Source organism: Anabrus simplex, chromosome 2 (genome assembly GCF_040414725.1).
Source record: "Anabrus simplex isolate iqAnaSimp1 chromosome 2, ASM4041472v1, whole genome shotgun sequence".
Lineage (NCBI taxonomy): Eukaryota > Metazoa > Arthropoda > Insecta > Orthoptera > Tettigoniidae > Anabrus > Anabrus simplex.
In genome coordinates, this window is record NC_090266.1 from 1002914574 (window position 1) to 1002933927 (window position 19354).

The following is a 19354-nucleotide window of genomic DNA, read 5'->3' on the forward strand; positions in this document are numbered from 1 at the left end:
TTTTGGAAGGGGCGGTGGCAATTGATGTTTTAACTTTTGGGAGATTCTGTGTTGGTACAGATCCTGGCTTTAATCTGACAAGAGATATAAAAGAAAGAAAAGTAAGAAAATGTTCTCGATAGTGATGCTTTGAGGAATACTTACGTACAATTAGAGCAAAAATGTAACATACCCTTGGCTGTATTGTCGAGGATTTCTAAAGTCGCTGGCCTGGAATTTATCTGAACAGATCTTATAATTCTTATATAAGCGTAACGTCCCTTCTTTCTTGTACACCTTATCCAAATCACCTCTGTGACATTTCAAAACCCACAGATCACACCTAGAACAACACATCGGTATTGAAGGTTAACTGCTGCACTATACAATAAAATATGCTTATTACATTTTAAGCCAGTTAAAATATGGGTCGAGCAGGTCAGAAGATTATGAAGTACTATAAAAATCTCTGTAACTGGAAGAATATATATGCAAACACAATATTACTTACATGTTCTTGTCACGAGGGAACCTGAAGAACGACCGCGCATTCTTCTCTACTTCATAATTACGGTACTGCAGCTAAACACAGCACATACCTTCCCCTCATGTAGAGAGGAAATATCAAGGAATGACACACGTTACTAGTTAATTATATCAACTCATTGAAAACGCATAAATAACACCAAAAACTTCACACAAAAATACACGTTCTCTTATGACAGAATTAGTAGTTTTCAGATCTACTCGCTAGAGAGAGCTCCAACAGCTGTCCCTCAATATCTCGCTCAGTGCCGCGTATTGTCTCTACTGTACTTGATACATGTGAGAGTGTGGGACGTTGGACTAAGGGAAATTAATATCTGATCAACGTATTTGGGGGACTTAGAGAGCGGAAAGCGTTATTGAGATCGTAAACAAAAAACAACAGGCGTGACAGTGTTATGATATGACGGCAATGAATGTGCGCACGCGATCGGGGGAGGGGGACAGATGACAATATACGGTAGCTATGTGACGTGGTTTAAAAGCAGGCGGTAGGGAGGACGTGAGTCAAGTGAGAATATATAGTATGAAGTATACGAGTTTGAGGGAAAATATTATGAAACAAGTGAGTGATGTCAATTTATGTTGGTAATGAGGGATTAGAATTGTAAATTAGAGTAATCTAAGAACTGAATTAATAGACGTATTATTGTGTGAGAGGTCTTGTATACCAGATATGCAATTGACGTGGGGAGAGGATAATAGAAATGCATTAAGCTTGAGTACAGGCAGCGTCGAGAGGAGTTATACAACGGACATTGAAAAAAGAGATGATTGATATCGGCATCTACGGATCCACAATGACATAGGGGATGCTGTTGTAAACGAAATCGAAATTTATATAGAGGTGTAAGAGCATGATTACAGCGAAGACGTAAGATGTTGTTGATATGACGACGAGTGTAGAAAGTAGTATGTTATAGTGGTTGTAGACTATGATAGAAATTGCCCTTCTCACGTGCAGATGTTGTCCAAATGTGTTGCCATAATTGTTTTTGTTGTGATTTTAACAGAGATATGAAATCTGTGTCTGGAACAGAAAACGTAGCTGGGTTTGTAGATAATAGTGAAGCCTCTTTCGCTAATCGATAAGCCCCTTCTATACCTGGTAAGTTTTTATGTGCGGAATACAAATGAGTATAACTTGGACACCTAATTGGTTTAAATTAAATAGGATGTGCTTTACGTTATATACATACCTATTCAGCGTAAACTTGTTAGATTTTAGTGTTTGGAGCACGGAGAGAGAGTCAGTAAATACACTGACTGACAGAGCAAATGCAACACCAAGAAGGAGTGGTTCGAAAGGGATGAAAGTTGGGGAAAAAACAGAGACGGCACGGACGAATAATTGTTGTTTATTTCAAACCGATATGCAGGTTACACAATGCGCACGGCATCGACTCAGTAGGATGTAGGACCACCGCGAGCGGCGATGCACGCAGAAACACGTCGAGGTACAGAGTCAATAAGAGTGCGGATGGTGTCCTGAGGGATGGTTCTCCATTCTCTGTCAACCATTTGCCACAGTTGGTCGTCCGTACGAGGCTGGGGCAGAGTTTGCAAACGGCGTCCAATGAGATCCCACACGTGTTCGATTGGTGAGAGATCCGGAGAGTACGCTGGCCACGGAAGCATCTGTACACCTCGTAGAGTCTGTTGGGAGATGCGAGCAGTGTGTGGGCGGGCATTATCCTGCTGAAACAGAGCATTGGGCAGCCCCTGAAGGTACGGGAGTGCCACCGGCCGCAGCACATGCTGCACGTAGCGGTGGGCATTTAACGTGCCTTGAATACGCACTAGAGGTGATGTGGAATCATACGCAGTAGCGCCCCAAACCATGATGCCGCGTTGTCTAGCGGTAGGGCGCTCCACAGTTACTGCCGGATTTGACCTTTCTCCACGCCGACGCCACACTCGTCTGCGGTGACTATCACTGACAGAACAGAAGCGTGACTCATCGGAGAACACGACGTTCCGCCATTCCCTCATCCAAGTTGCTCTAGCCCGGCACCATGCCAGGCGTGCACGTCTATGCTGGGGAGTCAATGGTAGTCTTCTGAGCGGACGCCGGGAGTGCAGGCCTCCTTCAACCAATCGACGAGAAATTGTTCTGGTCGATATTGGAACAGCCAGGGTGTCTTACACATGCTGACGAATGGCGGTTGACGTGGCGTGCGGGGCTGCCACCGCTTGGCGGCGGATGCGCCGATCCTCGCGTGCTGACGTCACTCGGGCTGCGCCTGGACCCTTCGCACGTGCCACATGTCCCTGCGCCAACCACCTTCGCCACAGGCGCTGCACCGTGGACACATCCCTATGGGTATCGGCTGCGATTTGACGAAGCGACCAACCTGCCCTTCTCAGCCCGATCACCATACCCCTCGTAAAGTCGTCTGTCTGCTGGAAATGCCTCCGTTGACGGCGGCCTGGCATTCTTAGCTATACACGTGTCCTGTGGCACACGACAACACGTTCTACAATGACTGTCGGCTGAGAAATCACGGTACGAAGTGGGCCATTCGCCAACGCCGTGTCCCATTTATCGTTCGCTACGTGCTCAGCACAGCGGCGCATTTCACATCATGAGCATACCTCAGTGACGTCAGTCTACCCTGCAATTGGCATAAAGTTCTGACCACTCCTTCTTGGTGTTGCATTTGCTCTGTCAGTCAGTGTATATTAGCAGATTGTATGGATGATTTTTTTATGTACAGTAACGTTTGTCGTATGGCAAGGAGTTCTGCAGAAAAAATAGGAAAATGTGACGATAAATGAAACAATTCAGCATACTGAGTTTGTTCGTAGTAAAAAGCAGCTCCATCACCACACGAATTTTTGGATCCATAAGTATAAAAGTTGGTACATGCATTAGTGGTTGAAATACGAAATTTTTTAGAATATAGAGGAAAATATGAAAGCCGGTAAGGGAGCATGGCAAAGGATGATTCTTTAGAATAAATAATAGTATGAGTATATTGAATCACGCCATGTGACACAGAATAGTATGGTAACACATGACTACGAATAATATTAGGTTTAAATGGGGAGACAGACTCTAATGCCCAAATTAAGGCAGGGGCTCGGTAATTTTGTGTGAGAGGTGATAGGAATGATTGAGCGAGTAGTTGTATTTTGGGTATAAGATTATTGGAGATCACTAGAAGTCCATTGAGAAGACACTTAGATGCTAGAAATCTGCGTCGAAGCAGAAGAGGAGGGTCACCAGTTTCTACTAACAATGCATTAGTAGGAGTGGTATAAACTGCACCAAAACAAACTCGTAGCGCTTGATTTTGTGTCGTCTTGAGGGATTGAAGGGTGGATGGTGATGCAGGATCAATGATATGTGCACAGTAGTCGAATAGAGCAGGGATGGTGGAGCAGTATACTAATTTTGCTGTAACAGGATCAGCTCCCCAGGAACGACGTGTAATAGCTTTTAGTAGGTTAATTTATGTCGCAGTACTGTTTTGTAGGTGTTGTATATGTTGGGAAAAGTGTAATTTACGATCAAGTATAATGCCAAGAGGTTTATGGTGTGAAGGTGTGGCAATTTCATATGTATCGAACAGTAAAGGTTCTGAATTATAAACACGCTTGGTAGTAAAAATTATCGCGGAGCATTTATCAGGACATAAGGATAACCCATGAGTGTGTAACCAGCACTGGACTTTAATCAGGAGCTGTGTTATGCATTTCCGAGCAACATCTACATCTTTATGGGAAAAATAGGTAACTATGTCGTCGGCATACGTAAGAATTCTGGCAGTTTGTAGGGCAAGTTGTTCAAGGTCAGATAAATATAAAGCAAAGAGTATTCCAGTGAATATATCACCTTGAGGGATGCCGACACCAGCTTGACGAGGGGATTGTGTAGTGAGAGGAGGTTTGAAGAAAAGAGTGCGATATATTAACAGTTGGCGTAGAAGAGTTATGAAAGTGGTCGGGATTCCTTTCTGTAATAACACATCCCATAGCATATTCAGGGGCGACTGAATCAAAGGCACCTGGAATATCTAGGAAGACAGCAATAGTGTGCTGTTTCCTACATTTAGCTAATAATATGTCAATAATAAGCATATTGATCGCATCCTGAGCATTTCTACATTTACAGTAAGCATATTGATACTTTGGAAGAAGGGAATAATACTCTAAGTACCACAGGAACCTTTGGAGCATGATTTTAAGAAATAGTTTGCGTAGACAAGATGGCAAGATTATTCCCCTAATATTGTGAGGGGTGGTCATTGGACGGCGAGGCGTTGGAACCGAGAATAGGAAAAAAGTGTTCCATTCCGGAGGAGGAGTCGTAGTGGTTAACACAAAATTAAAGTACTGAACAAGCACTTGTAGGGCTTTGATCGGCAATTGTTGTAACATAGCATAAGGGATATAATCAGGACCTGGAGTGGACGATTTGCAGGAGTTAAGAATGGACGTGAGCTCTGGGAGAGTGATGGGACGAGAAAGGACTGAAGACCGATTAGTGGAAGCAGACATAGCTGGAGTATAAGGTGGAAGTACATAGTCTGGAGTTAGGGATGTTAGAAATTCATTCAGAATATTCGACGTGATTTGAGGGCGTGGGACATGAGTGGAAGCCCGAGTGAGAGCACGGATATCATTCCATAACTGAGATGCTGAAATATGGGTATGAAAGGAGGATATAAAAGTTTTCTAGGCCTGTCGTCGTTTTTGATTGAATACACGTCTGATATGAGCAATATGATGTTTGAGGTGAAAGTAGTGTGAAGGGGTTAAAGTTTTACGATACAATCGAAACAGACTTTCAACGTATTAGGTCGTGTTACGTACATGTAGTACGTGTTGAAGAGATGTTAAGTACAGAAAAAAATGGCCAGCTGGACACCAGTGGGATCCGAACCCACAACCTCCCGATTTCGCGTCGGTTGCTCTACCAATTGAGCTATGGTGGTCTAGGCCATCTTTGTTCTGTTTGAAAGGATCTGAGCTACAGGTCTGGCACTGCTGCTAGCACACTGAAGAGTGCGTTTAAGTCGCCCGTTGTGGGGCATGTCAATGAATATTGAATTTTGACGACCGCATTGTAATCGAAACAGACTTTCAAAGTATTAGGTCGTGTTACGCACATGTAGTACGTGTTGAAGAGATGTTAAGTACAGAACAAATATGGCCAGCCGGACACCAGTAGGATCCGAACCCATAACCTCCCGATTTTACGTTGGTTGCTCTACCAATTGAGCTATGGTGGCCTAGGTCACCTTTGTTCTGTTTGAAAGGATCTGAGCTACAGGTCTGGCACTGCTGCTAGCACACTGTAGAGTGCGTTTAAGTCGCCCGTTGTGGGGCATGTAAATGGATATTGAATTTTGACGACCGCATTGTAATCGAAAAAGACTTTCAACGTATTAGGTCGTGTTACGTACATGTAGTACGTGTTGAAGAGATGTTAAGTACAGAACAGATTGTGGGTTCGGATCCCACTGGTGTCCGCCTGGCCATTTTTGTTCTGTACTTAACATCTCTTCAACACCTACTACATGTACGTAACACGACCTAATACGTTGAAAGTCTGTTTCGATTACAATCATCATCATCATCTGTTTACCTTCCAGGGTCGGCTTTTCCCTCGGACACAGCGAGGGATCCCACCTCTACCGCCTCAAGGCAGTGTCCTGGAGCTTCAGACTCTTGGTCGGGGATACAACTGGGGAGAATGACCGGTACCTCGCCCAGGCGGCCTCACCTGCTATGCTGAACAGGGGCCTTGTGGAGGGATGGAAAGATTGGAAGGGATAGGCAAGGAAGAGGGAAGGAAGCGGCCGTGGCCTTATGTTAGGTACCATCCCGGCATTCGCCTGGAGGAGAAGTGGGAAACCACGGAAAACCACTTCCAGGATGGCTGAGGTGGGAATCGAACCCACCTCTACTCAGTTGACCTCCCGAGGCTGAGTGGACCCCGTTCCAGCCCTCATACCACTTTTCAAATTTCGTGGCAGAGCCGGGAATCGAACCCGGGCCTCCGGGGGTGGCAGCTAATCACACTAACCACTACACCACAGAGGCGGACCTTCGATTACAATGCGGTCGTCAAAATTCAATATTCATTGACATGCCCCACAACGGGCGACTTAAACGCACTCTACAGTGTGCTAGCAGCAGTGCCAGACCTGTACCTCAGATCCTTTCAAACAGAACAAAGATGGCCTAGGCCTCCTTAGCACAATTGGTAGAGCAATCGACGCGAAATCGGGAGGTTGTGGGTTCGGATCCCACTGGTGTCCGGCTGGCCATTTTTGTTCTGTACTTAACATCTCGCCGCCTCTGTGGTGTAGTGGTTAGCGTGATTAGCTGCCACCCCCGGAGGCCCGGGTTCGATTCCCGGCTCTGCCACGAAATTTGAAAAGTGGTACGAGGGCTGGAACGGGGTCCACTCAGCCTCGGGAGGTCAACTGAGTAGAGGTGGGTTCGATTCCCACCTCAGCCATCCTGGAAGTGGTTTTCCGTGGTTTCCCACTTCTCCTCCAGGCGAATGCCGGGATGGTACCTAACTTAAGGCCACGGTCGCTTCCTTCCCTCTTCCTTGCCTATCCCTTCCAATCTTCCCATCCCTCCACATGACCCCTGTTCAGCATAGCAGGTGAGGCCGCCTGGGCGAGGTACTGGTCATACTCCCCAGTTGTATCCCCCGACCAAGAGTCTGAAGCTCCAGGACACTGCCCTTGAGGCGGTAGAGGTGGGATCCCTCGCTAAGTCCGAGGGAAAAACCGAACCTGGAGGGTAAACAGATGATGATGATGATGATGACTTAACATCTCTTCAACTAGTACTACATGTACGTAACACGACCTAATACGTTGAAAGTCTGTTTCGATTACAATGCTGTCGTCAAAATTCAATATTCATTGACATGCCCCACAACGGGCGACTTAAACGCACTCTACAGTGTGCTAGCAGCAGTGCCAGACCTGTAGCTCAGATCCTTTCAAACAGAACAAAGATGGCCTAGGCCACCTTAGCTCAATTGGTAGAGCAACGGACGCGAAATCGGGAGGTTGTGGGTTCGGATCCTACTGGTGTCCGGCTGGCCATTTTTGTTCTGTACTTAACATCTCTAGGCCGCCTCTGTGGTGTAGTGGTTAGCGTGATTAGCTGCCACCCCCGGAGGTCCGGGTTCGATTCCCGGCTGTGCCACGAAATTTGAAAAGTGGTACGAGGGCTGGAACGGGGTCCACTCAGCCTCGGGAGGTCAACTGAGTAGAGGTGGGTTCGATTCCCACCTCAGCCATCCTGGAAGTGGTTTTCCGTGGTTTCCCACTTCTTCTCCAGGCAAATGCCGGGATGGTACCTCACTTAAGGCCACGGCCGCTTCCTTCCCTCTTCCTTGCCTGTCCCATCCAATCTCACCATCCCTCTACAAGGCCCCTGTTCAGCATAGCAGGTGAGGCCGCCTGGGCGAGGTACTGGTCATTCTCCCCAGTTGTATCCCCCGACCCAAAGTCTGAAGCTCCAGGACACTGCCCTTGAGGCGGTAGAGGTGGGATCCCTCGCTGAGTCCGAGGGAAAAGCCAACCCTGGAGGGTAAACAGATTAAGATAAGATAAGACTTAACATCTCTTCAACACGTACTACATGTATGTAACACGACCTAATACGTTGAAAGTCTGTTTCGATTACAATGCGGTCGTCAAAATTCAATATTCATTGACATGCCCCACAACGGGCGACTTAAACGGACTCTACAGTGTGCTAGCAGCAGTGCCAGACCTGTAGCTCAGATCCTTTCAAACAGAACAAAGATGGCCTAGGCCACCATAGCTCAATTGGTAGAGCAACCGACGCGAAATCGGGAGGTTGTGGGTTCGGATCCCACTGGTGTCCGGCTGACCATTCTTATTCTGTACTTAACATCTCTTCAACACGTACTACATGTACGTAACACGACCTAATACGTTGACAGTCTGTTTCGATTACAATGCGGTCGTTAAAATTCAATATTCATTGACATGCCCCACAACGGGCGACTTAAACGCACTCTACAATGTGCTAGCAGCAGTGCCAGACCTGTAGCTCAGATCCTTTCAAACAGAACAAAGATGGCCTAGGCCACCATAGCTCAATTGGTAGAGCAACCGACGCGAAATCGGGAGGTTGTGGGTTCGGATCCCACTGGTGTCCGCCTGGCCATTTTTGTTCTGTACTTAACATCTCTTCAACACGTACTACATGTACGTAACACGACCTAATACGTTGAAAGTCTGTTTCGATTACAATGCGGTCGTGAAAATTCAATATTCATTTTACGATACATTTTGCAAAGACTCTTGCGTTTGAGGATTAATTGGTGGCATTCAATGTCCCACCACTTTAATTTAAAGGCACCAGTTGTTATGGATTTTGATGGTGTTTAAAAAGCATGGTATAGATCCAGATACTGTGTTATTATTTTGAGAATTTATTGATAGGATAATTCTGTTACAGGGGATTTCTCTAATTGGGTTACCATGAAGGACTTAAAGCACGAAGCATTGAAATGTTTCATAGAACGAATTTGACCGGTGTAATGTTGGTTAAGAGGGTGTTTATTAATATACCCATGTCCATAAGTAATTATGATAGGAAAGTGATCACTTGTATGAGTGTCACTCAGTACTCACCACCTGGTTATAGATGCAAGAGTCTTGCGGCAAAGTTATAGATCGACTGCGCTAGGCAACGAACCAGGAGGAGTGAGCCTGGTAGGGGAACCATCATTAAGAATCAGGAGATTATGTTGATTTACAGCATGTAAGAACTGTGTGCCTTTAGATGTGTCGAGTGGGGCTCCCCACTGAGTATGATGTATATTGACATCTCCCAAAAAGTAGTTGGTTATCAGATGGAAATTGATTAAAAAATTGAACCATTGTGCGAATGAGATGAATTATCGGGAGGATTATATAAGTTTATAACATATATGTTATGATATATAAGGCCCAGGGAATAGTTGTTTGGTGTTATGTATTGCAGATGTAATGGAGTGTACGATAACGAATTATGTATCATAAGTGCGACACCATCAAATCCTGGTCCGTTATGGCGTTCAATAGAATAACCTGGAAAATAAAAGTTAGTTTTATGAGAAAACCAAGTTTCTTGCAGAACGACTATACGAGGAGATGTTTCGTGCATTAGAATTTTTAATTCGTATTGTTTATTTTGTAGGCTCCTAGCATTCCATTGAAGATTGCGTACTACCATTATGAAAGTTAAATTGTAAACTTTCTCGAAGTTGACTAATAACTGGTAAAATATTGGGGTGATCTCCAATTAGTTGTGTAAGCCGCATCAGAAGGTTGAGAACACACTGTTGAACATGTTCTCGCTGTGTTAGTGTGTTACCTGCTTGTTGTTGATGCTGGGCGGGTTGCATAGGGATTGATTGGCTCGATGTTGATGGAGTTGGCTGAGTGGGTTGAGTGGGGTATTGATAACACAGAGACTGAGAGGGACGAGAAGATATAGTGGGTTGCACTATCTGGAGATATCTAGCTATATCACAGCCGGGAGGCGGCTTAGATGGTAAATCCTTGACGATCACTTGCGTGAATTTAAGTTTGCACGGCATTTCTCGTATTGGAGAAGATTGTTGAGAGGGTAGGGGAGGAAATTGTTGAATGTTAGTGTAATCAGAATAAGTAGGTGGAAATTGTTGAGCAAAAGCTCCTGAAAAGGAGATGTTATCAGTGCACATGAGTTTTTTAATCTCCACTTGCCTCTGATGAACAGCTCAATCAGATGAGCCCGTTTCATGCTCCCGATTACAACGTACACATAATTTGACATTAGCAAGGCAGTCTAAGGTAGCATGATTCAAACCACAGTTGCGACAACGAAAGTTAGTGGACTGGAAATTGCGTATGGTGTGGCCATAACGCTGGCATTTGGAGCAAATAATGTGGTAGAATATAAAGGGATTGACTTCCAATAATACTTGATAGATTGAAACATATTTGGGCAATGTTTTGGAGTAAAAAACAATCTTTACTGAGCCCGTGGGTAGATATACTGCCTGATCATCTTGGAGGGTTTTGCGACGTAGGCGAAGAACGGAGTGAACTTCGACGTCACTATTAAGTATGGTAAGAATATCTTATTCAGTTAAGTCTTCTTCAACACCGCGTATAATGCCTACTCTGAAGATATTGGATTGAGGAACAAAGGCATGTAACTTGTGTGTATCAAGGAACTTATTCTTCAAAAAATAATTAGCATGAGTAGGAGAGTGAAAGTTTACCTGAATCCGATTACGGACTTTACACTGAATGGATTTAACAGGAAAGTTTATTTCATGTAGTAAATGCCCAATAGCCATAGGGTGCAGGTTACCAATGGCATTACCATTTTTGGATGAAACAAAAAAAATTTATAGGCCTGGGTGGTTTAATGGGTATAAATTGCATGCAATATTGTAAGGAGGTTGAGCAGGAGGTGGAGCGTTATTATTGCATTGGGTCGAAGTTTGAAACGAAGGGGTATTAGGAGAACTATCAGTGACGTTTGTATCCGTTTTCACCTCTTCTTCCCGTTCAACATTGCTATTTGATGCGGATGAAAGTCCCCAGTTCCTCCACTATCAGAACTCATGTCACCACATCACAAATCACACGCAAGTAATCACTAGAAATTAGGAGTAAGTTCTAGAAACTTCAAGACACAGAACACGAAACATCGAACACTACCAACCGTACAGTATGATGTCGCCAACGAGACTCATGTCATTCATTGAATTCTTCTGGTACTTCGTAATCTATTTCGACAGTGTTGCCCGATGGGAAACAAAAATGCAATTACACAACCAAAGAAATTTCCCTGCGTTCTCCGTGCCATTTTAACCCTCTACTGCATGAATTATTTTTCGTTTCCGTTTGCTGAAGAAAATTCCAAGCTTTAATGTTCAACATACGCTCAGTGGTTTACATATACCAGCAATTCTTAACTGGGCCTAATAGCTTAACACTCGTATGTGATGTGGATTGCCATATTGGAATATATATACAATTTTCCACGATTTTACGCTAAGCTTTTAACATTGAAAGACCGAACATTACTGCCTACTGGCCATGGGTACGTATTGCAGGGCGCAAGTATACTTGCACGACCGTAGGTCGGTAATGTCTTTGAGGTTGAGCCAGAGGTACTCCTGAAGCCTATGGTAATATGATGGGGAGGGCCCACGTAAAATAAACGGTGGTTGGTTCGCGTGGATGTTGACGGGGTGGAAGGAGTACCTTTGGTTGTAGGGCTGTTTATTCTTATGTTATGTAAAAAAAACAAAGGCATCACTGGGATATGTGTTTAATTGACTGTACAGTTGAAGGTGCAGTAAAACTACCTCTGTCTATAATATTTATCCATTTACACAGGTGGAAAGTTATTTGTATGCAGTAGAGCGTTAATTTTCACCTTACGTTGAGTTTTGCCAAATAGCTCGTAACTTACTTGATTTTCCATTCTTCCTTTCTTTCCTTCTTTCTTTCATTCTTTTTTTCGGAGTTGGTGTTAAGCTGTTGACTACAGGTTCAGGTTATGAGTAGTGGATGTTTGACGGTAGTGCTCGTCAATATTTTGTGATTATGGTTGTACCTAGTTTGAATAACGATGTGAAACTGTGGGGCGCTGGATTACTAAGAATTGAAGATCTGATGCAGGTATTAGATTTATATTTGATCTAATTAGTGATGTATTACGGGTCAAGTTAAAGTTATTTGAGGCAGAATCTGTATATGTAAACATTGAGGTGAAGTGCTACCAACTAGAACATATTTCCAAAGAGTAGTGAAGTGCAGTTACCGTCAACCTACACAATCGAATTTTTTTATATCGGTCGTGATAACGTTCTTCGCCATCATGAGCTCTTTGTGTAGCACGTCAGAAGGCTGTTTCTAGGCAAGATATATATATTCTGATATGTTAAGTGATATTTTGGCAGTGATAAACAGTGTTCGAGGTAACAAATAATTGGTGATAGAAAAGTGAGGGAAATAGTAAGCGTATATATGCGAAACATACCAAATTTTAGTTACCAAAGATTAGGAATTTTGCTGAAGTGACTGTGAAGCAGAAGAATTCTCCACAGTGTAGATAATACTAGTGACTCATGTGAATACGTGAAAGCAAAAGAAAGCGCCATACTTGTAAGGAGTACAAAATCTACGGAAAGCTGTCAACAGGGGACACATAATAATTAGGGAGTTCTTGGATATTATAGAGAAATCCAGCAGTAACCCAAGATGCCGATCAACAAGGAGCGTGCAGAAACTGGTGTGACAGAGAGCATACAAGAGCAGCAGTGTGATACATGTAGGAAGGTAGTCAGAAACGAGGATCATGCCGTAGAGTGCGAGAAATGCTCCAGGTGGCAGCACCAGGAATGTACCGGCATGACGAGAGGAGAATATGGCATCATTAAAAGGAAGAACTGCAGACTAATATGGGTCTGCAATGAATGCAAACCTGAAAGAACATTATCAAAGAACGTAAGGGGTCAAATAATAGAGTTAATAGATAGAAAGCTAAACTCCAAAATGGATACTTTATCGCAAATATTTCCTCAGATAATTAAAGAGATGTTGACAGAGGCGATTAAAGTGCTAGCGAGAAACAAGCCGTTGGTCATTAGAGAGAGTAAAGAAGACAACGGGACATATTACCAACATAGGACAAGAGAAGATACTGAAAACAAAGATGTGAGTGTAAACACTCACTCAAATAATATAACGAAAGTGAATACTGGAGTGAACACAAAACAGGAAGCAAATAGAGAGGCGGCGGGTAAAGTAAGGCCAAATGCACGGAAAATTCAATCGAACGAAAACACTCGAGAACTAGCTATTGATAACTATTTGGTCTCAGAAGAGAGGAAGTGTGAGGAAAAACAAGAAAGTGAATGGAAAGTTGCCACACGCAGTCGTGGAAATAAGACTGCTACCAATATTGGAGATAGCAAAGCAGGTAAAATAGGAAGAAATGACAAAGTGAGAGGCTCAAGAGAGGGGCAATGCAGACTGCAAGCAGCTGAGAAGAATGCATGGCTGTATATTGGCAGGCTTAACCCAGAAACCAAGAAGGAAGATTTGGAAGAATATTGAAGGGAAAACGGAATATTAGGAAGACTCGACTGTACGACATCAGCGATATGCCAACAAGTAGTGCTTTTAAAATAGGGATACCAATCAGTGAACTTGATAAAGTGTATAGAGATAGCTTCTGGGCTTCTAATATAATCTGTCGGCCATTTCGTGCGCCATGGAGATACAGAGGCTTCAGAGGGTAATGTAATACGGATTTTAACATGGAATGTGGAAGGTTTAAGAGGAGTATTAAGCAACTCGCCAAGTGACATATTCAGGGACTTTGATATTTGTGTATTAACTGAGACTTTGTAACTAGAGGACAGAATATTGTTGTACAAGGCTTTTACAACATACTAGTTCCAGCTAAGGAATATACCAGAAGAAGACCATCAGGGGGCGTGTATTGTCTAATCAAGTCAAATTTATCTCCGTTCCATATGCTAATGACGGACGAGGACTTAGTAGTAGTAAGAACAAGAATAGAAGTCATCATCTGCGCATACTTTAGACCAGATTGCAGACCAGGATATATAATAGACAACATACAGAAAGCATTTGATAGTATTACTAACAACCCCAATGTAATTTTAGCAGGAGATTTTAACAGGTCCTTAGACAGGTAAAGCAGAAAAACATTTAGTTCTGGAATACTTAACTGAAGTAGGACTAACAGTGAATGACGGGAAAATGCAAACATACATCTGACACAACGGAGGAAGCGCAATAGATTTAGTTCCAGTGAAGGGCATGGAGGTGCAGTCACAAACACTTCTCACACGTACTGATGGTGCACTGATAAGAAAGCACATTCCAGTGATCACAAACGTGTACTGCAGTCCAGCTAGAGAGACAAGACCTAGTAAAGAAACGAAACTAAAGAGATGTCTAAGCTTATCTCTACTACATGAAAACTCAAATGAAACTGAGCATATGCTCCAAGAAATCAGAGCAGGAAAGATCGACGAAGCGACACTTCTAATAGAGGACTACATAAAAGAAGCGACCGAACCGTGGAATGGTAATCGCTAAGCCAAAGAGTGGTTCGACAGTGAGTGCTTCCAAGTAAGACAGGTAACTTTGAAGAAAATGCGAGTAGCCAGACGAAGTATGGACGTTGTCCACCTAGCAGAATATCAATCTGCGAGAAAGGCATACAAAACTCTTTTGAAGGATAAGAAAGTCAGTTACATAGAAGCTCAATATCAGAAGCTAATGAAGGAAATCAAGGAAAATCCGTACAAAGCAGTGATTCCACGCCAACCGAGATTCCCAGCAGACATACCAATGGAGATATGGGAGGTGTACATGGAAAATATACTATGTAAACGGGATTTAATACCTACAATGGAAGGAGAAGTTAAACCATGCAGTCCCTTCATTCAAGAAGAAGTAAGGAAGGTGATCTCAAGTGCAAAATCTAACAAGGCAGCAGGCTCAGATGGCCTCTACAACGAATATCTGAAGACATCTCTCCCTTACCTATAAACAGTATGGTTAGAACTGATGAACTAATGTCTGGAAACAGGAAACATTCCAAATGTATGGAGAACATCAGTCGTTAAGATGCTCTACAAAGGGAAAGGAGAAGTAAACAAACTGGAATCATATCGCGGAGTGGCTCTTGAATCAGCAGCTTTTAAGATTCTCACCAAACTGATAACTCAGAGAATCAATAGAATAGAAGACCCGCTTTTCCCTTATGAACAGTTCGGATTCAGAGCCCGGAGATCGACTCTGATGGCAGTGGAATGCCTCCTGCAAGATATTCATGAACCAACCAGAAAAAAGCAAGGCAAAATATTCGTAATATTTGTTGACTACTCCAAGGCTTTTGATACAGTAGATAGACGGAAACTTGTTGGAAAACTGGAGGAAATCATTGGTCGTACCTGGCTCACAAGGCTAGTTACCAACATACTTTCGGAGAACTATATTCAAATAAGCGACATTCTCTGCACATCAAGATGGATCCGGCAGACAAATGGGGTATTACAGGGGGACCCACTAAGTCCTCTGCTGTTTATTATCTTCACACAGGATGCAGTAAAAGAAATTAATAAGTAAACACGGAAGGTTAACGCGTACGTATATGCGGACAACATGGCTATTGCGTCTGAGTGTAAAGAGGAACTACAAGTTGCCATGGACTTAATTGTGAAATGGGCAGAAGGTGATAAAATGAACCTTAATGCGAACAAAACCGAATTGGTTGTTTTCAGGAGGGGAGGAAAATTATCTAAAGACGATTATATCCTTTTGTAAAGGACAAAAATTACGAATTAATAGCCAATACAAATACCTGGGAATTACAATACAGGTAACAGGAACAACATTCACAATACACCTAAAGGAGGGAGTCATCGCAGCTATACGAAGCATTAGTGATATTAAACACCTTCCACAGCTATCTTTAGAGACAACCATGGCTCTGTTTAATACGAAAGTTTTTCCAACAGCCACATACGATCTAGAGGTAATATGGAAATATCTCTCAAAAAGACAACTGCAAGAGCTGCAAAGTTTGAAGGCTAGATTCTTGAAGATAGTTCTATGTGTCTCTAAATATACATCGTCAAGACTAGTATACGTTCTTGCAAAGGAGACGTACTTCATTGAAGACATAAGATCTAGATTGTTACTTTAAGCTACAAGGAGTTACAGGGAGTTGCTACAAGAACTGCAAGCAAAGAGGACTGTGATATTGGATGAGTTTTTCTCAACTGATGCGATGTTAAACAGTGATAGGAGGCGTGGTGGATATTATCTGAGGCATAAAGTGACCAGGTTTGCCGTACACGGGTCCCACCATAAGGTGTGCAGAACCATGGGAGTAGTATAATTGGACAGTTCGGCGGCCACCGCCACCACAGGCTCCCAGAGGCCACCTCCAACACCACCACAGCCAGAGGCCTCCTAGAGGCCTCCTCCTCCACCACCACCACCACAGCCAGAGGCCTCCCAGAGGTCTCCTCCACCACCCGCGGGAAATTTGAATTTGTAAACAAAGCGACGTGCTTTTTGACAGCTATCATCGACAACAACGCATCGCTAACCTCAGTACTGCCATCTTGACGCGCCTAAACCTCAGTGGTACCAACTTAACCTAACTAGCGCGAGATAAACATATCCACGTGTTTCTTGACAGCCACGTGCTTTTTGACAGACAACAACGCATCGCTAATCTCAGTACTGCCATCTTGACCGACCTAAACCTCAGTAGTACCAACTTAACCTAACTAGCACGAGATAAACAAATCCACGTGTTTTTTGACGGCCACGTGCTTTTTTGACAGCTGTCATCCGCCATCTTTAAACCACAGAGCACTGTGCTGCCCTCTTTATCGCAGTAGCTGCAAATTCGTCACCTGTCATCCGCAGTGCTGCCATCTTGGCGGGCCTAAACCTTAGTGCTACCAACTTAACCTCACTAGCGCGAGATAAACAAATCCACGTGCAGCTGACATCCGCCATCTTTAATCTATAGAGCACAGTGCTGCCCTCTTTAGCTACTTACCTTTGAAATGTGGTGGCGGATAATTTGAAAAATGCTTTTTGACAGCAGCCATCTTGCATCGCAAACCTCAGTGCTGCCCTCTTTAGCTAGATACCTTTGAAATGTGGTGGCAGACAATTCCACGTGACAGCAGCCATCTTTGAGTACAGTGCTGCCCTCTTTGTGGTGGCGGTAAATTCCACGTACTCTACAAACTCACGTGCTTTTTTCTGACAGCTGTCATCCGCCATCTTGCATCACAAACCTCAGTGCTGCACTCTTTAGCTAGATACCTTTGAAATGTGGTGGCGGCAATTTGAAAAATTCTACATTCTCTTGTTTGGAAACAAATCTATGCGCTGTCATCTACCATCTTTAATCCACAGAACACCGTGCTGCCCTCTTGTGTCAGCTGTCATCCGCCATCTTTAAACTACAGAGCACCGTGCCGCACTCTTGCGTCAGCTGTCATCCGCCATCATTAATTTACAGAGCACCGTACCGCACTCTTGCGGGCAATTCCGTCAGCTGTCATCCGCCATTTTAATCAAGAGAGCGCAGTGCCGCACTCTATGTGGTGGTGACAAATTCCACATTCACCATCTTTAATCTACAGAGCGCCGCGCTGCACTCTGTGGTGGCGGACAATTTGAAAAGCTGCTAAGAGAGCATCGTGCTGGTATCTTTATTCTTTGACATGTGGGCAGTAGCTGCAAATTCGTCACCTGTCATCCGAAGTGCTCCCATCTTAACGGACCTAAACCTTAGTGCTACCAACTTAACCTCACTAGCGTGAGATAAACAAAGCCACGTGAATTTTTTTAACAGCTGTCACCAGCCACCTTTAATCTATAGAGCGCAGTGCTGTCCTCTTTAGTGGCGGTAAATTCCACGTGCTTTACAAACCTATATGATTTTCTGACAGCTGTCATCCGCCATCTTTAATCTAGAGAGAACAGTGCTGCAATCTTTAGTTTGAAATGTCGTGGCGGCAAATTCCACGTGCTCTTGTTTGGAAACAAATCAACATGCTTTTTTGACAGCTGTCATCCGCCATCTTTAATCACCGTGCTGCCCTCTTTAGCTACTTACCTTTGAAATGTGGTGGTGGTAAATTCCACGTGCTTTCCAAACCTATATGCTTTTCTGACAGCTGTCATCCTTCATCTTTAATCTAGAGAGAACAGTGCTGCACTCTATGTGGTGGCGGCAAATTCTACGTGCTCTTGTTTAGAAACAAATCAACATGCTTTTTGACACAGATTCTTGCGATTTAAACTCTTGCGTCAGGAGGGGGCACTCGGCTGCAAAACATATTTTTAATCCCAAGAGAATCGAACCCACGACTGCCGGGTGAGAGGCAAGCACACTAAACCAAACCGTAGGAGCTGGTAATTCTCTTTCTATATAATAATTTCGTGTGGCTATTTCTAGCCAAGTGCAGTCTAAAAAAATAAATCCTAGTCTTGCTACATCAGGAAGGGTAACTAGCTAAATCCTAGTCTGTCAGCGTCAGGAAGGGCAACCGGCTGTAAAACAGATTCTCGCGTCAGGAAGGGCATCTGGCCGTGAATAGGTTCTTACAATTTAAAATCTCATGTAAAAACAGGAGGAGAGCAGCGGCTAGCTGCTTCCTAGTGCATTTCAGGTGTTATGCCTTACGAGTAGCTATGTACTAGCACCGGATTTAGAATAAGCAGACTCTAGAACGAGAAAAAAATCTGGGATGTGTGTTTGAAGCATGCCTACACACACGCGCGCACGCAAGCTGCATCCGGCTAGCCAGCTCCTACCTGGAATGCGTTTGCCTCAGCAGGGTACGAAGTCCGCTACACGTGTACAGTTCACATTAAAATTATTAGCAGCTTCTCGAGCTGAGCTCAAACCTTCCCGTTTAATCATAGTACAAATACGTCTGCTTGTAGAACTTGTATATTTCGGTACCTCTGCGTTTCGTGTTGTTGCTAACAGGTAAGGGGTACTGTGGATGTAGACTTAGCTTAACTCACGACAATGTCCGACCTCAGTAGGTTGAAACTGGGTTTCTTCTGAACATCATAACATTTAGCTAATTTCTATTGATGACGAGGTCCTTAGTTTTGTCCTGGCATTGCTTCTACTTACTTGTGCCAGGATCCTCACTTTCACATATCTACTCTAGGATTAGAAGGTGTAGACATGACAGAGGTTAATCTTGTAATTTCAAACTTACAGCAATGTCTGACCTCTATATGTT

The 19354-nt window shown here is 43.7% G+C and overlaps 1 non-coding gene across 1 annotated transcript; it reads left to right on the plus strand.

Annotated features, from left to right (window-relative positions):
- The first annotated feature begins 8318 nt into the window (after positions 1–8318).
- TRNAS-CGA (transfer RNA serine (anticodon CGA)) lies at positions 8319–8395 on the plus strand. The gene has a single exon. It is a non-coding gene; the product is annotated as a tRNA-Ser (tRNA).
- Positions 8396–19354: the final 10959 nt, after the last annotated feature.